We start from the raw sequence: 26,692 nt of genomic DNA, 5'->3' as shown, positions 1-26,692 counted from the left end.
CAAAATGCAAGTTCTTACACAGAAATAGCAATCCTAAAAACTCATACACTTCGAGGAGTTTAATTAAAAATGGTAGAGGAAGAAAGGGATTTGAGGATTATGGTACAGGTAGACATGAAATTCTCCATGCAGTGTAATCAGATGGCAAGGAAAACATGTGGCATCCTATAAATGATACTGAACACATGTTTGCAGATATAGGGAGATCAAAATCAGGTGGTTTTACACCCTTTTTTCAGGGTGTAATGTTGCTTTGCACTTGGCAGTTATTGAGCTACAGTATAGCACAACTAAATATTCCTAATGAGTGAAGATGCACAAATGATCAGGTGAGAAAGCATATGGAACTGAGCATACAATGTACAGAATTTCATTTTCCCCACTGCTTAGTTTTGCTACTGTGCAGCACAACAAATCTTTTTGGTTGAGCTGTATGTATACTAAATACCAAACAATCTAATGAAATGTTAATCGGTGATGGTTTTGATATCTTTGTTCAAGTTCACTTGGAAAAAAAAATAGTCATTGAGAATTGTTAATAAAATAGCATACACTTTTGCAAAACTGTAAATATGCAATTTCATGGTAAGACTTCACTGGAATAATGGATGTGGTACATTTTTGAAGAAAAGAAGAAAAGACTCTGCTAAAACAAAATCTTGGGCTTAACACTAGTCACATACGACCTGAAGATTTTCATGCAGATTGGATCTTTGGTAAGGAGCTTGTTGAGGATATCAGAGCTTATACTTTCTCTGAAACACTGGGGGTTAGAATAAAAATCCAGATGATTCAAAAAACTGCATGGTCCCTTGCCAGTCCATGATTTCCATTCTACAGAGTGTCTCAAAAATATTGGTACAAACGTTTAGGGGAGGTAGGTAACAACTAAAGGAATGTGAATCGCATAGGAACCCATAACCAGAAACGTCACGGGAAAGTAGTAGCAGAGGCACAAGAAGCAGAAATGACACAAGACAGTAATTAGTGGCAAACGTTTATTTGACATAATATTAACCATGGAGTACAAGATGGATACATTTCATGATGTTACAACAGATGCTCAAAGGTTCCACCATGAGACATGAGACACGATGCATGTGTGACACTGACACATCATGGATTGGCAGACACGGTCGAACACACCTGGAGTTTCTTTGACAGTAGCAGCAGCGCAGACGAGTCTCTCCACGAGATCCATTTCCATCTCCACAGGCAATTCATACATGATAGATTTGAGGGCCCCCCACAGAAAGAAATCAAGGCTCAATAAATCAGGTGAGCGTGGCGGCCAGGCAACGGGTCCACCACGGTCAGTCCATCGACGCCCAAAATGCCTGTTCAAATGGTCACGAACACACCTTCCATAATGGGCAGGCGCCCCATCATGTTGAAACCAAATGCTGCATCTCACATTTGCTGGAACATCGTCAAGTAACCCTAGTAGAACTTGTTCAAGAAAGATTCGATATTTAGCGGAGTTCACGCAGGATGGTAACAGGTATGGGCCGACTAAGCAGTCACCGACCATACCTGCCCACACATTTATTGCAAAGCGATGTTGTGCTGCATGGAGGTGCACACTGTGTGGGCCTTCTGCTAATCCATACACTAGGTGCATGTCTACCAGCTCACAGTTCGTATATCGATGCATGCTCTTCGTGCGGCGACTACTGCTTGAATGAGTAAACCAGAAATTTTTCCTCTCGCAAACTGATGAACAGCGCTGTCTACCGACTTACGATGACGTAGTAGTAGTAGTAGTAGTGGCATGTGATGCAAGAAAGCAAGTGTATGAGCTTATGCAGCATCAGCCAAAAAAAAAAAAAAAAAAAATCACACCATTCCCTCCAAATGCCTGTCCAGTTCCTCCTTAAATTTATTCAACCTATCAACTTCCACAACGACAGATGGAAGTTTGTTCCAGCAATTAACCACCCGCTGGCTAAAGGCAAATTTCCGCACATCTATTCTACATCTGTCCTTTCTTAATTTGAATTTATGCCCCCTTAGGTTCATAATCTGAACAAGTGGAAGGATCCCATCAGAATTCAGCATGCTCAACCCATTCAAGGCCTTATGCACCTCAAAACTCTTTACTTATATAAACTCTAAAAGGAGGAGGATGAATCTGATTGGTCCACTTGACATCGATGGTTCGACTGTTGGTGATCCTGCTCAGATAGCAAACAAACTGAATGAGTATTTTGCATCTACATTCACACATGAGGAATTATTAAGGTTTGAAAATGGCAGAAGGTTATCATATTGTAGCAGGATACTTAATGATAACGTTTCTGGTTATGGGTTCCTATGCGATTCACATTCCTTTAGATGTTACCTACCTCCCCTAAACGTTTGTACCAATATTTCTGAGACACCCTGTAGAAGGGCTAGGTTAAAATACTCATGATGAGACAATCACATTTGCTTGCCCATTCAACTTGTCTGAAAAGATATTTATCATATTCCTCAGAACTGTTTGTCCTGTAACATACACCCTTTCATTTACTGCAAGTCACCTCACACCACAGTTTCAATGCTAATTTGAACCTAATCTAACCATGAGAATAATCTGGTAGGTTTTGGGAAGCTTTTGATAAGAAGCAGAACCCTCTTTCCCCAACTTAATTTACCGTTAAATAGAGCTCTTCCTGGTACAAATGAGCTGGCAATGCCATTTGTTTTTGTAAGGGATGAAGCATTTGGACTGAATGAAAATTTAATATGACCATACCCATCAAAAAAATTGAGCAGCGAGCAAAGAATTTTCAATTATAGATTAACTCGAGCAAGGCGACTTGTAAATGCACATTTGGAATACTGAGCAATAAATTGAGCAATTTTCACTCTAGCATATTACTGAATCCCCACTCTGCTATCGACGTAATAAAAAATTGTTGCATATTGCATAATTTTATGAGAAGAAGGGATGGATATGTTTTTGAAGCCATTAACTTGTGAGATGGAAGAGGGAATGGAAAAGAAAGCAGTTGGAGGGCAGTCTTCAGGGATGTCAATAAGGAATTCTTTTTTTACATATTTCAACAGTGTCGGCACCCTTTCATGGCAAAATAAAAAGTAAAAGTAAAGTGCAGCCATTATCAACCCACTGCAGGATGGAAGCCTCCTCAACAATTCATGCTGAGGGAAATGGACCATAATCTGCCACGCTGGTCCAGTGCGGGTTGGCAGATCGACCGTATTCAGCAGTCAGGGGCTTGAACCCCGGTCTACTCAAAGAGCGTGTGCTACTGCACTCCCGCTCCTGCCCACTCGGCTACGGAGGCCCATGGCAAAATACTAGAATATAATTACAGCAGAGCATCGATAAGCTGAACTAATTGGGACAGGATGGGGGGAGTTCGGTCTTCCGATTTGTTCAGATTTTCGAACTTATCAAAAATACAGTTCTGGAGACTAAAAAAATAGGTTTAGTAAGTTTAGAAATAAAAACACTAAGTTGTACTCACATATTTTTATTCATAGGTAACAAAACAAATGGAACTTTCAGCCACAATAACACATATGTATAAGCCTTTAATGAAAATGCTGTATGTATTTTAATTACTAGCACTGTATGTATTTTAATTAAGCTATGTATGCAAGCATAAATTTATTTTTATTTTGCTAACTTGTGGATAATATTCTTCCAATTTTCACATTTAATTTTGTTAATTGGTAAGGTAAAATAAAAGTATAAATTTGTGCCTTATATCTTCATTTTTATAGTTTGTGGATAATATAATAATATACCCCTAATTTTAACTTATTACAATTGCCATTTAATAGAATCAAAATTCAAATTGCAAACGTGATCACAATAACCAGCGCTTACTGCAATTATTTTATGGCACCAGCATAAAAAAAATAATAATAAATGCTGGCTCGTTCGGATTATTGACGTTTGGATTTTCGACGCTCTGTTGTACAATAAAATTTATTCTATTTTTTAAAATAAATATTAGTATTTAGTAGAAAATGAAAATTCTGAAAAATAAGACACTATGCACAATGAATTTGAATTAATGTTTGTGGCAATCAAAAGATTTTTTTAAATTATTTAATACTTTCCCTCAAAGTTCATTAAAACCCTCTGTTAGTCCTCTGAGGTAATCCTTTAATTCCATGTTGTACAAGGCAGGCCTCTTTTCCACCTCTCAAATAAATTTCTCGGTGCCAAACATAGTCTTCTCCAAATAATAACAAACAAATGAATTGAAGGCCAACCACCTGATGCACATTCCATTCTGACCTCCATTATAGAATCCACTACCTGAGCCGAGGCTCATCCGTGGCTAGTTCTAAAATGGGAAATAAAGTCTATACTGAAATCCTTTTTATTATATTGTTAAATTTTGCAACGCAATAAACCATAAAAGAAAGAAGTTAACAAAACAATAACGCTCGGCAACTTAGCCTCGTGCTAGGAAAATCAATCTCAAGTTTCATCTTTATTGATCTTGATAGCCCGAGTTGACATCCCTGCCACGTGGAGGCGTGCCTCTACTATCCAGCAATCTTACTCTTTTTTAAATACGCTATTTACATAATTATTAAAATAAGTAAAGAGACGCCTGTCATTAAACATAACATAGAGGAGCTCCTTCTCCAGAATGCCCAAAGATAGTTCTAGAGTATGCCTTAAATCTGCATATTGACTGCAATACATCATGACATGTTCAGATGTCTCTTCTTCACCGCAAGAGCACAATCCAGTATCATGCAGACTCAGTTGGTATAGTTTATGAGCCAATCCATGTCCGGTTACCAAAAATGTTGATTGTAATCCAAATTGTAACCAGCTCTTATTTCTAAAATCAACTATATCAACTCTTGGCAGAAATATATATGTTTGCCGACCTTTTTCTGATGTATCCCAATATTCCTGCCATTTTATCTTGATTTCATTCACAAATCTTTTCTTCTCTAATTTTACATCTGCTTTTGTATATTCTTTATTAGCATCTGGACATGTGCTCACACCAAGTACAGTTTTCTTGATATTTCTTTTTGTCAAATATGAGAGTCCTGCAACAAGTACTACATAATAGGCTGGCATCTTTCCAGCTAATACCTGCAAGGCGTCTGAAGACACCGTCCGGCATGCCCTTGTAATGCCAAGCAAAGCAAATCTTTGTGCTTGAATCAAGTATTTGAATAACAACATTATTTAATTTATTAACCCAAGCTCCAGCACCATAAGATATTATAGGAACAAACAAACATTCGTACAATAAGTTTAATGCCCTTCCCTTAATACCCCAATCTTTCCGTATAACTCTTCGAAGCTTGGCATATAATGTACAAATCTTCTCTTTTAAATACTTGACATGCTCGGTAAAAAAGAGCCTTTCTTCTAATTTTAGACCTAAATATTTTACTACTCGGGCATACCGAACAGGCCTCTCCATCAACCTCACAGATGGGACTCTATTCATACTTAGTTTCCCCTTTAGCAACATCTGAACAGTCTTCTCTTTTGATATCAGCAGTCTATGCTTCAATGTCCATTCTTGCAAGATCGCAAGAGCTTCATTAGCCCTACTCTCAATTACTGATCTTGCATTTCCCTTCACTAAAATAACCAAGTCATCGGCATACGCTATTTTTACAGCATCAGAATCCATGTTTAAATACTCATCAAACACAATATTCCAGGCATAGGGACCGATAACCGAACCTTGCGGACATCCTCTTGTTATTTCTTTAACAACCTGATTGTATCCAGTTTTAACAACCACATTCCTATTACAAAAATAATCTTCAAAGACTATATTTAAACTCGTATTATTAATATCTCTAATTCTGGAGAGGACACTACTCCAGCAAAGATGGTCAAAGGCACCTTTAAAATCCACAAAGATAGCAAGCACATATCTTTCATCACTTCTTTCTACCATCTGCATTAATTTGCAGATTGCATCTTCAGTTGATAACTCTTTTTTATAACCATATTGACAACTAGAAGACATTTCATTAAATTTAGGTTTCATTATAAGCCGATTAATACATATTCTTTCAAAAGTTTTTCCTAACACAGAAAGTAAAGCAATAGGTCGATATGAGCTTGCTTCATTTAACATACGATCTGTATCTTTAATTAAAAGAGATATCCGTGCCTTTTTCCACCCAGCCGGAAATACACCCTCTTCCAGACATTTATTATACATATTTAGATACAATTCTGGCAGCATACCATATGTCCTTTTCATAACTGACACTTCTAGTTTGTCAAGGCCCGGTGACCGGCCATCCCCTGCCTGGTCCATTGCTTGATCTATGTCTTGGATTTGCAATTTGTCTTCCAAAACTAATTTACTCGGATCCTGCTTTTGCCATAAATTTCCATGCTCACTATCTTCTGGAAAGAGCTCCTCTAAGATCTTATTTACAGAATCTTCCCACGTCAGGGTCTGTTCATAACCACTTCCTATCGTGCACGTTATATTTGATAAATTCTTTTTGTTGTTAATAAGCCTAAAAATTGATTTCCAGGGATCTCTGGAACCCTGTTCACTCACATACTTCTGCCACATCTGCTGTTTGGTTCTGCTGACAGACCTCACATAATCCCTTCTATTGTTTTTATATATTTCTTTATAAATTTCACACAGCTCATTATTCCCATTCCTTCTCACCTGCTGAAATTTTCTTCTGCTAACAAATGTCTGTTTCCTTTTATCAGTTAATTCTGGAGTCCACCAAAATACAGGTCTTATAACACCTTGCCTATTTTTCATACTTTTAATACAAGCTTCATTTAATATTAACGTAAGTTGTTCAACATAATCATTGGAAGAAAGGCAATTCCAATCTATTTCTCTTACTCTACTTAATGCACAGGGAGAATTTCTCCTCGGGCAGTATAAATGCCAAGTCGCTGGTGCTTTCAATACCTCCGACAGCATCAGCAGATGTTGAATGCCAGCGGCCATCGTCCAACGCGGCATTAGAATCATCCGTCTAGTTTGCATGCATCTGCTTCCTGTAAAACCCAGTCATTCGAAGGCATTTCCAATGCTGTGCTTTAAGTGCCCATCTAGTATAGCCCTAAGAAGTGGGATTCCCCAAGTATCAGTATTAGGACCACTGTTGCTTTTGATTTTCTTAAATTACGTTGATGAAGAGATAGAGTGCGTGATGTCTAAATTTGCAGATGATGTAAAAATAGTTAGAGTAGTTAATGATCATCGCTAAGCAGAGCTTCTTCAGAGTGACACAGATAGACTTGAGGGATGGTCAGAAAAGTGGCAGCTGTGCTTTAATTCAGCAAAATGCAAGGTGTTACATCTGGGTAACAGCAACCCCAAAATAACTTATATACTTGGTGGAGTTGAACTAAAGTCAGTAGTGGAAGAAAGGGACTTGGGAGTTATGCTATGGTCAGACATGAAGTTCTCCGGGCATCGTAGACAGGTTGCAAGGAAGGCCCATGGTGTCCTATCGATGATTTGTTGAACATTTCTAGTAGAGATAAGGATGTCATAATCCCATTATATAAGGCTATTGTTAGACCACGCTTGGAATTCTGTGTTCAAGTATGGAACCCACACCTAAAAATAGACATCGTGCTTCTTGAAAGGGTCCAAAGACGGGTCACTCGCCTAGTGAGATCGGCAAAAGGGCATCCATATGAGGAAAGACTTCAAATATGTGGGTTGGACAGCTTGGAAACTAGGCACCTTAGAGGAGACTTGATTGAGGTATTTAAGGTTCTGAGAGGCAAAAGTAAAATGAATGAGGGCAAAATTTTCATGGTTATAAATGATTCTAGAACAAGAGGCCATAAATTCAAGTTGCGGGGGGAAGATGTTTAGACTGGATTGCAGGAAGTTTTATTTTAGCCAGAGAGTTATAAATTACTGGAATTAGTTACCTACATGAATGGGTGAGGCTGGCAGTTTGGGGAAATTCAAAGGTGAGCTGGATAGTTGCCTATGGGAGGAGGGAAATGCATAGGTTGTCTATTTCCTTTTCTTTTATTATTTATTAATTTTTTTTCAGTTTAATTTTATTATTATTTTACTCTTTTTTTTTTTTGGCTGGTGCAGCATAAGCTTTAGATTTCCTTGCACCATATGGCCATTACTAATACTAATACTATATGACGACAGAATTGAGCAGAATTCTGTTATCATATCTGGGCAGAATTTCAGGCATAGTGAACATTTTACACTATTCATGACATTTTTCTAGTGTGATCTTATATTTTCATAACCAGATCATCCAATGGCATAACTAAATTTTTTGGGCCCTTCGGCAAGAAATCATTTTAGGCTCCTTATTGTTATTAAAATAAATTTTAATTAGGTATAATATAAAAAAATGTTGAATCATTTTAATAACATAAATATGTATTTTATTTACGATTTCTTTATAATTTTACAAACATCAAAAACATGAAAATTAATATTACAATATGATACTACTTATTAAATACAATTTGACAAACATAAAAAATTATACTATAGCTAATAAATTTATGAAAAAAGTTAAAATGTTACTTTTAGTGCTTTTACATTTGCGAAATCATTAATAAAATACATTTTACTGGCATATTTATGCTCAATAGCCAACATTGCAAGATTGCACAGTTTACTTTGACCAATAGCATTTCTTTTATAATCTTCTATTATTTGTGATTTATTAAATGATCTTTCGGCAGAGGCAGCTAGCAGGGTACAAAATAACATAAAGTAAAAAATCTAATTAAAAAATTGTCTGATAGATGTGTCTACTGATGAATCTTGTTTAATAAGTGTGATGAAATTACAATATTGAATCGGCAGTTGTGGGGAGAGAGTGTACAGATGAATACTTTTTTATGAGATTTTTTTTTTTTTCGGTTCTAGTATTGCAAAATAATTTTTTACTAACTTCATACTTTTAAAACGAATTTTAATTTGTATTATAATTTTGCCTAAAACATAGTAAAAAACACTGATTTTAAAAAACTGATCTCTATTATCAAAAAAAAAAATCTGAAGCTGATTCATTGTACTGTCTTTTAGTGCTACATTGTCATTTGTCTTCAAATTTGGGATCTGCCCTGAACTCCTTGGCAATTTTCTCAGATTCATATTTAATTTGTTTGTATGAATTTCGAATGTTTTGTAAATTTTTATTGACTCGATCCAATACAGAAGTACATTCATCAAGTTCTAAATCATGCTTCTGTAGAGTTTTTGAAGCATAATTAATTTCTCACATCACGTTATTCAAAAATATACAAATGAAAATAAAATCAAATGTCATCATTTGCTTCATTATTCTGTGCGATTCATCTCGGACTGCTTTTTTAGTTAATTGAAGATTAATTTCTGTCAAAGCTTTTATAATATCTACAAAATGAACTTTCACAGCTGTTATAGACTGTAATCTACCAGACCAGTGAGTAGGGTTGAGTTTTTTTAAATGTAACTTCAGGTTCCCCAGTAAATTTAGAAAGAAGATCCCAACTTGTTCTACTATTTTCAAAAAAAATTATACAAAATTTAAAAAGAATGTTGAAAAATGATGAAACTTTATTAAAACAATTTGCGCTATCATTAATAGATGAATTTAAATTGCGACTTGCACAATGAATGTACTCAGCATTTGATTTTTTTTTTTTATGAAAACCCTAAACACGAAAGGTATTAGCACCTATAGTACTTAGTACCATGCTTGGGTTAGAGGTTGAGAAGATGAAAGAAGATATTTGTTGACATTAGACTTGAACTTCTGGAGACTGTAATTTTCAGGAAATACGTATCAAGGAAGGTTGTTCCAGAAAACGGCAGTTGAATGTTGAATGAATAAATGAGGAAGATGAAAAGTTGGTTCTGTGAGTTTGAAGTTGGACGGTAAATGGATGTTGGCTGGTGGCGGTAAGGGTTTGGACTGTTTTGAAAAAGAGTGCAGGAATTATACAAGCCAATTCAGAAGAACAGTGCCAATGGAAATATCAAAAGGCATGCAGCAGAAACAGTACACCTATGAGACAACCAGTGTAGAGATTCTGTTAGAGATGAGTCATTAATTAACCAAACTCCCCTCTTATGAATGGAATCTAGAAGTCCGAGAGAGGTTTTGGAGGCAACACCTCAGACGGAACAATATTCCATGGTAGGGCGGATTTGCGATTTGTACAGTGAACAGCTGTTTGGAAGAACAGTAACGGCGAGAGCGAAAGAGAAAACCAAGTTTTTTAGATGCAGAGGAAGCAACATTTGTAATGTGCTTGTACCAAGAGAGATTAGAAGTCAGGGTAATCCCCAAAAGAGATATATCATTTTGCCTAGAAATCGGAGTGTCACTAAAGATAAGCATAGGAGCAGAAGAATCCTTTTTGCGAGATATAAGACAAGACTAAGTTTTAGAAGGGTTGAAATCAACTAAGTTGTCTTTGCCCCACTGGAGAATTACATGAAGATCAGCATTTAAGGAATTGGTAGCAGATTTTCGAGTAGTTGAAGCTGATTGAGCAGGACAAGGTTTCTCAAAATGGAAAGTGGAATGCAATGTGCTATCATCGGCAAAACTATGGATAGGATTTCCAATCAATGGAAGAAGGTCATTAATATACAAGAGGAAAAGAGTGGGGGAGAACTGAACCTTGGGGGGCACCGGCATTAGTGGAGAAGTTAGAAGACAGAGAGCCATCTACCATCACCCTCAGTGAGCGACCAGAGAGAAAACTGGATAACCAATTACTAAAAACAGTTGGCAAACCATAAAATGGAAGCTTGTTTAGAAGACCTTTATGCCAAACACAATTGAAAGCCTTTGAGATGTTAAGAGCAACTGCTTGTGTTTCACTGAACTCTTCCATTGAATTTGTCCATAAATGGGTCCACAGAATATCAACTGTGGATCAACACTGAGGGAATCCATATTGGTGATCGTTGATCAGACAGAAGGTTTCTAGGTAGTTTAAGAGTTGGTGGCTAATTGATTTCTGCATTACTTTAGAAAGAGTAGAAGTAATTGCAATGGATCGATATCGATAATTTGATGGGAGGGATTCGTTACCCTTTTTAGGAACTGGCCGGATATGAGCAAATTTCCAAGCAGAAGGAAAAACACCTTTGGAATAAGAAAGTGAAAAAAGGCAGCAAAGAACAGGAGTAAGTTCAGAAGCACAGGTTTTGAGAGCAAGTGTAGAAATACCATCAGGGCCTGTAGCTTTCTTAGCATCAAGATTCGTCAAAATCCTTCTGACTTCCTTTTGACAGAAGACCACAGGAGCATTGAATGGAGTGTGTTGAGTATGGTGGGAAGTGTTTTGCCAAGATCATTAATACACGAGTTTGAAGAAAAATGGGATGCTAGCAGTCAGCTTTATCCTTGGCTGAAGTGACAACAGAACCGTCTGGTTTTACAGAGGTGGGAGCAGAGATGAGCAAAAGTTGCAGCCAATAGTTTTGGCAAGAAACCAGAATGCTCAGATACCATTAGGGCAAGAAGCAAGTTTTCTACTCTTAGTTTGTTCAAAATCTAGTTTGGACTGATTAATAACTGCTTTACAATTGTTGCGAGCTTTGGTGTAGGCAGAAAATGAAACTGAAGAATTGGAAACAAGCCAATTACGATATGCAACATTCTTCTCTTGAACAGCCTCAGCACATTAATTGGAAAACCAAGGTTTAGATAATGGACAAGAATAAAGGATTCCATTCCTACAAGAATAATTTCACTGACACGATCTGAGCAAACATTGACGTCAGAAGTTTGGAAACAGTAATCCGACCAAGAAAAAGAAGAAAAGAAATCTCGCAGGTCATCCCATTTTGTATTCTTGTAATGCCAAACAATACGAGGTTGGGAATAGCCATGAAATAAAGGCTCCATTGGAGAAGAGACAATCAACAAGTTGTGATCTGAGGTGCCTAAAGAACCACTCACTTCGACCGTGTACTTAGAAGGGTTGTTTGTGAGAAAAAGATCAAGCGTGTTGGCTCTATGGTTAGGATTGTCCGGTATTCTTGTAGGTAACTGAACGATCTGTGCAAGGTCATTAGCAAGTGCAAGAGCCAGCTGGGTCGGTGTGACTAGAAAACGTAAGCCAGCTGAAGTTGTGAACATTAAAATCACCAAGGAAAATTACCTCACCGTTAGGAAAATTGGACTGGAGAAAGTCAAGTTGCAAAGAGAGAAAGTCAAAGAGCTCCAAGTGATTAGTGGAGTTTGGAGAACAGTAGAGACAACAGATGAATTTGACAAAATGAGGTAGACAGATTTTAAACCAGAGAAGATCGAAAAGAGGAGATTCCAAATTACCAGTCTCTGACAGGGAATATCAGAATGGATATATGCACAAGTACCACCTTTGAGGTGAAAGGAATCATACAGCAAATAATTTGGGCAACTGAGATGAGCAGTAGTTGAAGCAACCGATAACTGAGATTCTGTCAGAAAAAGTACATGGGGTTTGGCAGACTGCAATTGGAAATGGACAACGTTGAGATTAGAACTAAGAGACCATGTTTATTTGTGAAATGAACTAGGAAGTGTTTGGGAGGTTTAGATCTTTTTGCAGATAAGCTTACTCTGTTAGTTTGACAATTCATGGTGTATTCCGTAGTCAGAAAAATTAATGCTGTATGAAGTAATGAAATTTTTGGATATGATTGGATCCTTTTAATGCGTGACTGCACAAGATTATAACTCCACTTGTGGCATTAGCCCCATCATATCCCTGACCATAACATTTTTCAATAGGAATATTTAGTTTGTGTAATATTTTAATTATATTATTCATCATCATTTCTGTCAAATGATCATTCACGTCATAGAATCTTAAAAACGTTTCACAAACTTCAAAATCTTTGGATTTTTCATTTTCGTCGTGAATTATGTGAACATGTCGTATGATAACACTTAATTGATTTTTTTTTTTTTCACGTGAGATTTCAGTAGTATCCAAAATTAGTGAATAGAATGGTGCTGAATTAATTTTGAGTGTAACACTTTTCTTTTGTTAATTTGGTACCTAAACATTCTATTAATTTATTTTGGATAGTGGGGCTTAAATAAGTTACTGAACCAGATGGCTTATTAATAATTTGTTTCATTACATCATCATAGTAGGAAAGTAAACTGACTTGCAATAAAAAATTGCCGCTGTAATCTTCCGAAAATCCTTCGCGATGACCGTGAAATGCTAAAGAATTTTTAGCTAACATAAGCGTTATCCGAAATAACCGTTCTAGTACCATTTTCCAAAATGAGGATCTGTGTCTTACTTTTTCCTCAAGATCTTTATCAATCGTTGCATTCTTTGCCATGTTTCATGTATAGCACATGCCTCGATATGATGCTGAGAAACACTGTGAGTTTTTATCCAAAAAGATAGATTTTTTCAACCTCGTAGTCTGGAGTAACACAGCCGCAAACAAGGAACTGGACCATACTTTGAAGTAGAATAGTAGTACATATCACAAAAACCTCTATTTCGTTGTTCAGGATCCCTTGGAAATGGTCCTTTAGGTCTCTGAGGTGAAAAATCATAATGTTTCTTTTTGTTTCATCAGAACTATTGATGTCCACATATTCTCCAAGATCGCTTGAGGGAATAAACGGTGCAGTGCGTTCAACACTAATTTCCGACGAAGGCATATCTATTGTTTTCGTTTGATGACCCTGCTTAATTTAAATGATCTGCATATATATTTACACCAGCAGCATTCTTTTCCGCTTCAATACTGGTCTTTTCTTTACCTTCTTCTGGACATAATTCATTACTGTGTTTTGTAAAGAAATGATCTAATTTAGGTAATTTATTGACTGCTTGTTCTTTTGCTTTCTTCATTGTTCTTTTTTGGGCTCCACTCTTTCCCTTTTTCTTTTCATCCATTTTTAACTAAAAATTTTATTAATTTAATTTTAAACTTTATATTTTAAATACAAATAGCAATAATAAACGAACATTTTTGTATGTCAATTGCTGTTTTGATAATCACTTGTACTTGAACAAACTTGAATTGAAATTAGTCAAATAACAACTTTTGACCACTGTATATGGCTAAATGTTCATATACGGTGGGGCCTACCCCCCATCCTCCTGTCAAGTTGGAGAATCCCAAACACCATACGATATGACGCATACATATACAGTAACCGAATGGTTGTCTGATCACTATACAAAGTTACATTTGTTAAAGCAAAATAAAGACTGCTGCCACCTGGCTTTGTTAAGTTTTGGCAATAAGATATAAGAAGAATTCCTTCCTTATTCTAGGTGTATAACATTGTTGAGGAGCTCAGTGAGAAAAATATTTTCATTATATGTTGAATCTGTCTATAGGCCCTAGCATAGTAGGGGTGGCACCTACTTACATCTGTTTATGGGCCCTGGTGAAGTAAAGCCCTAATTCACTACGGCCCCTAGGCTTTGCCTACTTTTGCTATACAGTAGCTATGCCCCTGAGATCATCACTTCATTTATCGTATAAGTCTAATATTATTTCCACACGAATTACCATACACACTTTATTAACTTTAAGAACTGATGGCCAGCTTGTTGCATCATCAGTTTTTGCTCCAAGTAGACAACTCTAGTTCCATTCCATCTGCCTTTATTACAGAATATATTTCATTATAACTGAATACTCCAATAAGACAATCTCTTGCAGAACAAGAGCATTCAGCAGCTGCAGGAGAAACTGTTGAAGATAAACACAAGAAAGGCACCCGGGGTGGATGGGATCTATCCAGTTATATTAAAGGAGGCAGCAAAGGAAGTAAGCAAACCCTTAGCCATAATTATGAGAGCTTCCTTGGACTCAGGGGAGGTACCCATAGACTGGAAATGTGCAAATGTGACCCCAATTCACAAAGGAGGATCAAAGGCTGACACAAGTAATTATAGACCTGTGAGCTTAACTTCTGTTCCAGGAAAATTAATGGAGGCACTGGTTAAAGAAGCACTGCAGGATCATTTAGACAAGACTTCAGTTATAGCTCAGACACAGCATGGTTTTGTTAAGGGGAAGTCTTGCCTGACCAACTTGATTGGATACTATGATGCAGTCACAAAAGAACTGGATGCAGGGAATAACTTTGATATTATATACTTGGATCTTAGAAAGGCTTTTGATACTGTTGCACATGGAAGACTGCTACACAAATTGGAGCAGTGTGACATTGGAGGCAAATTGCTGCTATGGATAAAGGGGTGGTTGAGGGGGAGAAGACAGAGAGTGGTAATCAATGGACACTGCTCATCGTGGACTGATGTTATTAGTGGAGTCCCTCAGGGCTCAGTGTTGGGTCCATTATTGTTTTCTGTATTTATAAATGATATTGATGATGGTATATCGGGCTTAATACCCAAGTTTGCAGACGATACAAAGGTTGGCAGGGTTGTCAAGGACACTACTGACACTATGCTGCTGCAACAGGATCTGGAAAGGTTGAGCAGATGGGCTGAGAGGTGGCAAATGAAGTTTAACATTGATAAATGTAAAGTACTACACATGGGAAACAGCAACCCCAGAGCAACGTATCAACTCTGTGGTACTACACTGACAGTGGTAGAGAATAAAAGGGACTTGGGGGTGGTTGTGCAGGCAGATATGAAGTTCTCTGAGCAGTGCAGACGGGCTGCAAGAGTAGCTCATGGAGTATTGTCAATGATATACAGGAATTTTTCCAGCAGGGATAAGGAGGTGATTATTCCATTGTATAAGGCGATGGTCAGGCCACACATAGAGTACTGTATACAGGTCTGGAAACCTCATTTCAAGAAGGATGTAGAGCTGCTGGAACGAGTACAGAGAAGGGCAACAAGATTAGTGAATGGAACAAAGGGGTGCTCTTACGAAGAAAGGCTTAAGTTTTGCAAATTACAGTGTCTGGAAACTAGGCACCAGCGAGGTGATCTGATAGAGGTGTATAAAGCCTTGAATGGTTTAAGCATGCTCAATGCTGATGGGATTCTTCCTCTAGCTCAGAAAAATCACCTGAGAGGGCATAAATTCAAATTGAGGAAAGACAGATGTAGGATAGACGTGCGGAAATTTGCCTTTAGCCAGCGGGTGGTTGGTTGGTGGAACAGACTTCCATCCCTTGTGGTGGAGGTTGATAGCCTAAATAAGTTTAAGGCTCAGCTGGACAGGTATTTTGAACGAACAGAGGGGTGAAGTGGAAGTGGGTTTTTTTTTTTTTTTTTTTTGGCTGATGCTGCATAAGCTTGCTTTCTTGCATCAAATGCCTCTACTAATGCTAATGCTAATGATGTTCCAGTCCTGTGGCTGGACTAAGAAAATTTCATCCAGCACTTAAGTTTCTGTTAGGCTCTTTTCAGTCAATTTCTGTCAGGGCTTGAAATAGATGGGAATACACTGGAACACCATTTCAGTGCAACTCACACGCACACATACACACACGCACCAGTAATTATGTATGTATGTACTTGATTATTAAAAATAAGGCATTTTATTAACTAGCATTCCACATTCCTAAAAATTTCCATTTTAATCCTTGGTGTAGTTACCAATTTTTGCCCTTGGGAATCAAGTTTCCCTCAAAAACTCAGTCATGTCTAACAGTACACATAGTTTTAATTCCAGGTTGTTGCACTTCCCACATATGGTGCTAGAGAAATGAATTTCGAACAGCTAGAGAAAGGTCTGCATACATGCAAAAAAGGAGCATAAGAAAAAAAGAATGTAAATTATCAGTGACATCCCCCATAAATCATGACATCCTGAGACATGTTATGCATACTTTTCTAGTTGAAACGAAAAATATCAAAATAGAGCACAGATGAGTTACATTTAAGAAATGTCTTACTTAAAAATGAAAATTGAATTACTTTAATTTCAGTATGCCAAATAAAGTTAGAATTTGGTTTTGTTAAACTACTGTAGTTATATGAAGGTAACCACAGTTAACCAGGGCCGTTTTAAGAACTCTTGGGCTTCCCAGTGAATTTCAAAATGTGGCCCCTATTCAGTTTAAATTTTGTTTTAATTTTTTTCTCTGTCTCTTTGTCGTATTCTTAATCCTAATGAGGCCCCCGGTACGCCACGGCCTCTGGCATCCGCCGGTTGCGCCCATGCTTTAAAACTGCCCAGCAGTTAACCAATGAGTCGCCTGCTTTTCAAGTGACTTAAGTGTATGTAGCCTCAATAACAATGCTAAAACACTTAAAGTTATAAAATTATAAAGGCTTAATACAGTACTAATTTTAATGTAATGATATACTTTTAAATATATTCTATGCTATAATTTATGATATAAGGATATAATATAATATAAGTCACATGGAAGACTGCTGCACAAATTGGAGCAGTGTGGCATTGGAGGCAAATTGCTGCTATCGATAAAGGGGTGGTTGAGTGGAAGAAGACAGAGAGTGGTAATCAATGGACACTGCTCATCGTGGACTAATGTTATTAGTGCAGTCCCTCAGGGTTCAGTATTGGGTCCATTATTGTTTTCTGTATTTATAAATGATATTGATGATGGTATATCAAGCTTAATGTCCAAGTTTGCAGACGATATGAAGGTTGGCAGGGTTGTCAAGGACACTACTGACACTATGCTACTGCAACAGGATCTGGAAAGGTTGAGCAGATGGGCTGAGAGGTGGCAAACGAAGTTTAACATTGACAAATGTAAAGTACTACATATGGGAAACAGCAACCCCAGAGCAACGTGTCAACTCTGTGGTACTACACTGACAGTGGTAGAGAATCAAAGGGACCTGGGGATGGTTGTGCAGGCAGATATGAAGTTTTCTGAGCAGTGCAGACGGGCTGCAAGAATAGCTCATGGTGTCATGTCAATGATATACAGGAATTTTTCTAGCAGGGATAAGGAGGTGATTATTCCCTTGTATAAGGCAATGGTCAGGCCACACCTGGAGTACTGTATACTGGTGGCCTCATTTCAAGAAGGATGTAGAGCTGCTGGAAAAAGTACAGAGAAGGACAACAAGATTAGTGAATGGAACAAAGGGATACTCTTACGAAGAAAGGCTTAAGTTTTGCAAATTACAGTGTCTGGAGACTAGGCACCAGCGAGGTGATCTGATAGAGGTGTATAAAGCCTTGAATGGTTTGAGCATGCTCAATGCTGATGGGATTCTTCCTCTTGCTCAGAATAATCACCTGAGAGGGCATAAATTCAAATTGAGGAAAGATGATGTAGGATAGACATGCGGAAATTTGCCTTTAGCCAGCGGGTGGTTGGTTGGTGGAAGAGACTTCCATCCCTTGTTGTGGAAGTTGATAGCCTAAATAAATTTAAGGCTCAGCTGGACAGGTATTTCGAATGAACGGAGGGGTGAAGTGGAAGTTGTTGTTTTTTTTTTTTTTTTTGGCTGATGCTGCATAAGCTTGCTTTCTTGCATCATATGCCTCTAGTAATGCTAATGCTAAACCTTGAACAATATTTCTTAGTTGGTATGTAAAGCCTAGTAGCTTCCAAGATAAATTCTTTGAATGCTTCCCATTTTGAATTTGCTGTTGGTAACATCATCAGTTGGTCCCACCATATAGAATTTAAATACTGTCTCAGACCACCGTAGTCACCTTTACGAAAGCAAAAACCCTTCCCTTTACACCCGATAGTAGTTACCTCTTTGAGTAAGTCCCACTTCAGCACACTGTGATCACTGCCAACTAGTAGTGGTTCCTTTATCTGCAGATTCTTAATGCATGAATAATCACTGCTGATAATCAGATCAAGAGTGTTACTCCCTCTTGTTGCCTCTCTAACATGCTGCTGTAGAAAACAGTCATCCAGTAAATCCACAAAAGCCTTGCTAGTGTGTGAGTGACTAATCCACAAGTTCCAGTCTATATCTGGGAATTTAAAATCCACCGTTACAAGACAATCTGATTTACTGGCCCACTATTTTTCTGTACAGCTGTTCTTGTACTCATCGAACTCATTAGGCATATAACACACTCCTACTCTTAACTTTGCTTTCACAGTGCTTATGTCACACTAAACAGACTCAACACTGCACTGTCCACCCATGTCAAACGGATGCACTTCCTTAGATTTTATGTATTTCTTAACTAACAGCATAACCCCTCCTTCCTTCCTATCCTGTCTATCCTTTCTGTACACACTGTACTCCCCAAATTCGAATTTTGCATCCTTTATATCTGTGTGGCACCATCTCTCTGATAATCCAACAATATCCACTTCAAATTCATCAAATTTATTTACTACATTCCTAGCATTGGCGTATATGCAAGTATACATGCACTTGTTCTTACACTTAGTTACCCTAACACAGCCCATGTATTTACTTGTTTCATAAGCCCCAGCAGTTCCTGAAATCCCGAGAAACTGATTTTTCAGGCTGCTGCTCATTCCAATAGAAGCAATGCAAGAATCATTTCCACCTCTGCCTGCAGCTAATGTTAATCTATTAGTCCTTGTATCCACCCAAGCTAGCAGTTTTCCGACCCACCTAACACTGCCTCGATAGCATCAGCAAATATTCTTGCACCCTTTCTATTTAAGTGTATCCCATCCCTGTAGAAGCAGTCTCTCCTGTTAACAAGTACAGATCAGGCTGAAAAAAATTCTACCCCTTGAGCCTTGCACAATCTTTCCAGGGCCGAATTGATCAAGGCTCTCATCATATACTCCCTCCTATCGTGTCTGGGCAGAATTGCAGACACTTTCAGATTCAACCCTAATTTACGGCTGTTTTTCAACAGTGACCTGTACTTGTTTAGTAATTCTGCCGGTCTCCTACTCTTAATATCATTAGTGCCAACGTGTACAACACTATCACCCTTTGTGCCCTTAAAAGGTGATATCTGCTCTACAGTGTCATCAACCTTTGCCCCTGGCAGACATATCCTGGTCGTGTTCCAGCTATCCTTTTTACATAGCAAGATCCCCATTTCCCTGACAATAGAGTCACTAACAACTACTAGTTCCTGTGGGACCAGCGCATTTTTCTAAATATATCTCTCAATTTTTTGGATGTGAAAGATGTCTGTAAAAGAAAAAATAACAAATGCTATGCAATCAAATTTAAATTATAAGTTGTTGATTATTATTTCAAATAAACTTCAATTTAGTTCCATTATATCATAGATTTTTTTTTTACTATAATCTGTTTCCATCTTGGGAGAAGTTTTTTTTTTTTTTTTTTTGCACCAAACTTTTCTCATGTTCGCGGAATATTTATGGAAACTATCCACAAAGTCCATCTACTTTGGAATAATTGACGCAAATAAGAGAAACCGGAAGTTGTGGATATGTGAAAATTTATTGCTTTCTGGTTTTTCTCAGAAGAGCGCCGGCAACAGTTGTGAAACTATCGTAAACACCAAGTAGAGAAGTATCCAGCGGTTGATGAGATATGGTTGTTTTAAATCAAGGAGGGAGAGAAATTACAGAAGTTCACCACTTCTGTAATTACACAACCTTATCTGAAAAAAAAGGTTACCATTGCCTGTTTTTTTTTTTTTACCATGTTTTCAACGCATTATCTTTGAAAATAATCAGATATTAAAATATTCTTCACCGAGTAATTAAAGTTATTTCTGGATATAAACTTGCTTTTCGGTTTTTGTTTTATAACTACTGCAATACGGTTAAGGCTTTAAAATATCAGTTAGCCTTTCACATTTAGCAAATGTGAAATTTGGATCGGAACGCCCTTCCCGACTATCATATGTATCGGTAATATTACCGATACATATGATTAGTATCAGCCATATGGGGCAAGGAAGCCTGAAGCTTATGCTGCACAAGCCAAAAAAAAAATTTCCGAGATACCCTGGGAGAGGGAGAGAAAAGTAGAAAGGTGTCGACAAGAAAGAGAAGAATGATGATATCCAGCTCAGGTCCCTGAGTGTGCCAAACCCATATTCACCAGATGTGAGGCCCTGGGGTTATGATTTACATACTTGTTAAAAATAAGACATTTTATTAACAAGCATTCCGTTTCGTAAAATTTTTCATTTCGACCCCATATTTAGCATTGTTCTCCCCATAAAAGTTTTTAAAAATTAAATGAAATAATTATTATCATAATAGAGTATGTTATTCTGCGAAGATCGGCAAACAGTGAAAAGGTGGCAGAACTGTCGGAGCAGAAGACGTTAAGTTCCATAAATGCATTCGTGTTGCCGGCTGTCCAGATTTGACTTGCTTAGTCTGATAAACAAAAATTAAATATACGGTATTTTATAATTAGGTAAGTGCTATCATTTCATACGATTGTTACTTTAATTTTAGTTACGTATGTTCACTTTTCGTATTGTCTGTTTTCTCGGTTTTAATAAATTTTGCAACTATTCTGTTTAGGTAGAACTATATTCTTTAATTTTTATTATTTTCACAAATAAAACCCCAGGGGCTCACATCTGGTGAGTATGGGCTTGGCACACCCAGGGTCCTGATCTGGATATCATCATTCTTCTCTTCCTTGATGAGTTCCTTCTACTCCCCCACCCTCTCTCTCAGGATAACTTAGAATTTTTTTTTTTGGCTGGTGCAGCAAAAGCCTCGGGCTTCCTTGCACCATATGGCTAATTATGATAATAATAATAATAATAAAATAATAACCAGAATAATAAAATTTCAATTGTTCAGTTTCAGTGGCTAAATTAACATAACAGGTTTTGCTTTGAATGTGTATGACCATACAAGGGCACAGGTAATAAGCCGGCTGAGCTTTAAAAAGGTGCGAGATTTATGCGTTATGTTCCGTTAATAATTTAGCATTAGTAGAGAGGCGCCTCCGTAGCCAGGTGGGAAGGAGCAGTAGTGCGTAGCACACGCTTCTTGATTAGACCGGGGTTCGAGCCCGTCACCACCAAATACGGAGGATGCGGAAAGGTCAGGGAATGACCACCGCATATCCCAGAGCAATATGGCCTTAGTTGCTAATGCTCCTAAAAACCAAAATAACAGCGTAAATAACAGCATTAGTAGAGGCATATGATGCAAGAAAGCAAGCTTATGCAGCATCAGCCAAAAAAGAAAAACCCACTCCCATTTCACCCCTCCGTTCGTTCAAAATACCTGTCCAGCTGAGCCTTAAATTTATTTAGGCTATCAACTTCCACAACAAGGGATGGGAGCCTGTTCCACCAACCAACTACCCGCTGGCTAAAGGCAAATTACCGCACATCTATCCTATATCTGGCTTTCCTCAATTTGAATTTATGCCCTCTCAGGTGATTATTCTGAGCAAGAGGAAGAATCCCATCAGCATTGAGCATGCTCAAACCATTCAAGGCTTTATAGACCTCTATCAGATCACCTCGCAGGTGCCTAGTCTCCAGACACTGTAATTTGCAAAACTTAAGCCTTTCTTCATAAGAGCAACCCTTTGTTCCATTCACTAATGTTGCCCTTCTCTTTCCAGCAGTTCTACATCCTTCTTGAAATGAGGCCTCCAGACCTGTATACAGTACTCTAGGTGTGGCCTGACCATTGCCTTATACAAGGGAATAATCACCACCTTATCCCTGCTAGAAAAATTCCCGTATATCAATGACAAGACACCATGAGCTACTCTTGCAGCCCGTCTGCACTGCTCAGAAAACTTTATATCTGCCTGCACAATTACTCCTAGGTCCTTTTCATTCTCTACCACTGTCAGTATAGTACCACAGAGTTGATACGTTGCTCTGGGGGTTCTGTTTTCCATATGTAGTACTTTACATTTGTCAATGTTAAACTTCATTTGCCACCTCTCAGCCCATCTGCTCAACCTTTCCATATCGTGTTGCAGCAGCATACTGTCAGTAGTGTCCTTAACAACCCTGCCAACCTTTGTATCATCTGCAAACGTGGACATTAAGCTTGATATACCATCATCAATATAATTTATAAATACAAAACACAATGGACCCAACACTGAACCCTGAGGGACTCCACTAATAACTAGTCCACGACGAGCAGTGTCCATTGATTACCACTCTGTCTTCTCCCCCTCAACCATCCCTATCCATAGCAGCAATTTGTCTCCAATGCCACACTGCTCCAATTTGTGCACAGTCTTCCATGTGCAACAGTATCAAAAGCCTTGCTAAGATCCAAATATATAATATGAAAGTTATTCCCTGCATCCAGTTCTTTTGTGACTGCATCATAGTATCCAATCAAATTGTTCAGGCAAGACTTCCCCTTAACAAAACCATGCTGTGTCCGAGCTATAACTGAAGTCTAGATGATCCTGCAGTGCTTCTTTAACCAGTGCCTCCATTAATTTTCCTGGAACAGAAGTTAAATTCACAGGTCTATAATTACTTGTGTCAGCCTTTGATCCTCCTTTGTGAATTGGGGTCACATTTGCACATCTCCAGTCTATGGGTACCTCCCCCAAGTCCAAAGAAGCTGTCATAATTATGGCTAAGGGTTTGCTTACTTCCTTTGCTGCCTCCTTCAATATAACTGGATAGATCCCATCCACTCCGGGTGCCTTTTTTATGTTTATCCTCAACAATTTCTCCCCCACTTTCCTCTCAGTTATTACAAAATCATCTAGGTCACTGCCAGAGTTTACTTCTCCTCTGGCATTCCTCTTCCTGAATAACTCCTCATGTGTGAATGTAGATGCAAAATACTCATTTAGTTTGTTAGCCACCTGAGCAGGATCATCAACAGTTGAACCATCAATATCCAGTGGACCAATCTGATTCATCCCTTTCCTCCTAGAGTTTACATAGGTAAAGAACTCTTTTCTGTTTTTCTTTGCATCCTTTGCCAAGGATTTCTCATAATCTGCCTTTGCCTGCCTAATCTCCTTTGTGACTTGGTTACAGACCATCTTATACGTATTATAGGCTTCCATGTCACCCACCCATTAATTTATATGTATTCCATGCATTTTTCTTCTCTGCCATATGTCTCATTAGTTCCTATGAAATCCATTTAGGCCTAAACCTTGAACAATGTTTCTTAGTTGGTATGTAAAGCCTAGTAGCTTCCAAGATAAGTTCTTTGAATGCTTCCCATTTTGAATTTGCTGTTGGTAACATCATCAGTTGGTCCCACTGTATAGAATTTAAATACAATCTCAGACCATCGTAGTCACCTTTACGAAAGCAAAAACCCTTCATTTTACACCTGATGGTAGTTACCTGTTTGAGTAAATCCCACTTTAGCACACTGTGATCACTGCCATCTAGTGATTCCTTTATCTGCAGATAAAGGAACAATCTCCACAGAACGATTATTGTTCTGTGGAGATTGTATGGGCGGAGGCGGATTTAACGGCGGGCGCGCCCTGGGCCCCGACTTCTGAGGGCCCACGCAAAACCCCAACAAATTAGTTGAACTAATACGTTCAACTATTAGTTCAAAACTTTGTGATTATTATTATGCTGTTATTAATTATATTATACATATATTATATTCAAATTTTATTGGAAATAAATCATTAATAGTACATAATATTTTTTACTTATTTTAAAAAATGGTTAACATGTATTTTTATTTTCTCTCTCTCTCTCTCTCTCTCTCTTTTTAAGGGCCCAATATTTTCTTCTGCGCCCGGGGCCTCAACCGACCTTAATCCGCTACTGTGTATGGGTCAGAGCTACTGCATTATCTAATAATAAAAAGAATGGCAATAAAACAGAATTATTCCTTAATATTTATATCATGTGGCATAGCGTTAAAATAAAAATAAATAAACAAACAAACAGAAATTTCAACATTCCGGTACTTGACTTGAGTCCCGGGAATGCCAGATTTTTGAGCTTGTTTTGTTATTTCTCAACAGGGGCGGACTGGCTGCAGTTGGCCCATTTATCCAATCAATTTTTTTTTTTTCTTTTGCCTATTCGACTGGCCACAAGTCCGCCCCTGCCTCTCAATTGTTTGGACTTGAAAGACGTTTTATCTAAAAAAAAAAAAAATAATAAATAAATAAATAAATATATATATACGTTGTATATTGTTGTTTTCAATAAATTTCCAGGTTAATTCCAGTATATATATATTTTTTTTAATTATAGTCTCACTTTCAATGAGTCTTTTTCCTTCCAGTGAGAACTTATTAAAATTTTTACTAAAATCATCCAATAAGCTACCAATATACTTATTGGGCCGGAAGCTGCAGATATAATAAAGCGATAGCTGCCCTTTATATCTGATTCTGATTTCAGGAGGTCACATGGCAACCCAGATACTTGTTTATATTTTACTGATTTTTTCGAAAATTAAAAACAAAATTAATTTTATCTGTTGTTTTGTTGTAATGCTGTAGTGGATTTTCTTCTTTATGTATATTAAAACCTGATTTTTAACAGTGTTTATAAACTTGTTTATCAGGGAAGTGTCAGTGGGAGAATAAGAGATCGTGGAATGCGTATTATAGTTGGCATTCTAATTACCTTTTGATGTACAATATCTCATTGTGTTGTGTACATGTGTTCTAATAACGCACTGAGGGTGACTGAACTTAAAAATAAGCTAATTGCTATTTTTAATATTAGATTAGTAAGACACAGTAACTGTCATCCATTGGTCTATAATTTCAGTAATTGTATTACAGAAAATAGTATTATACGCAGCTGCGTGTTATAGATTAGTTTTATTCGCCGAATGTAAGATGCCGCGATCGTTGGAAAACTTGCACATTTTAAACAAAAAAAAAAAAAAAAAAACTTTGAAATTAATTTCCTGAAAATTTATTAATAGGTAATACTCTAGAGAACGGTACTCCTTACAAAATGGCGCGAGAAGAAGGGGGGAGGGGGGAGAAGTGACGTACGGTTCGTAACTCCGCCCACTGAGTGCTTTCCCCCTCTTCTTGACGACTGCACGTGGCGGATGTCATGTGACATAACAGTATGTCGGAGCAGAAAAATAAAATTAACGGCAAAACGGCAATTTTTTGGGAGAAGGAAGTAACAGAAATGCAATTTATACGGGGATGACAAAACGTCACGTAACATAACAACATCTCAGAGTTAAAATGAAGAAAAATTAACACGAAAACAGCAATTTATTTTCAAAACAAGAAACAAAAAGTAATACTGCGTTCGGCCACGTAAAACATAACCTTTTTTCATTAAACACATGACCCCTCTTAATTTTTTAATTTTTTTTTTTTTTCAACGACCGATTTTTGCTTGAAACCCTACGGAAGTCGCATAAAAACTTGTTTCACGAAACACAAATGAAAGTCGACTAACACGTGCAATTAATTCTATGTTCCTTATTCTATTAGCGTATATGCACAATACAGTAATAGAATTTTTTTTAAATAACATAACTGACACAATACTAGGTTAATGAGATGGGAAAAGAAAACTCACCTCATCAGTCCTGGCGTGCGGCAGCAAAAAACAACGAAAACAGTTTCGTTGTTTTTTGTATCCTGTTCCATCCTGCAGGTGGAACAGATCCACGACAAAATCAGGACGACACGAGGAACCACGTGGCAAGCTAAGCTAACCCAATATTAATTTTTGGACACTTACGGTAATAAAAAAGATGTTAAAGGCAAAATATGAACAATTTATGAATATTTCCAAGTTTCATTTTTCTTTAACTCAAGGACGACACGAGGTACCACTTAGCAAGCGAACATAAACAGCAAACCCAGAAATAAAATGCGACTACGAAACGATACGAATTTGCATTTACCGCTGCAATGACGTCTGTTACGTGACGACCGCCTGAAACGAAGAGGGGGGACGAAGGTTAGTGGGCGGAGTCACAACCTATCAATCATTGCTTTGCCCGCTTCTCGTTGCCATTTTGA

At 37.7% G+C, this 26,692-nt stretch overlaps 1 protein-coding gene across 1 annotated transcript in view; it reads right to left on the bottom strand.

The window, feature by feature from the left end:
- The window catches only part of LOC150089462 (uncharacterized), a 110,292-nt gene that overhangs the window by 42,173 nt on the left and 41,427 nt on the right, over positions 1-26,692 (bottom strand). The window lies entirely within an intron of this gene.

This window comes from Mastigoproctus giganteus, chromosome 2 (assembly GCF_048544385.1).
Source record: "Mastigoproctus giganteus isolate SK-2022 chromosome 2, ASM4854438v1, whole genome shotgun sequence".
NCBI lineage: Eukaryota > Metazoa > Arthropoda > Arachnida > Uropygi > Thelyphonidae > Mastigoproctus > Mastigoproctus giganteus.
This window is presented reverse-complemented; position numbering and strand designations above follow the sequence as displayed.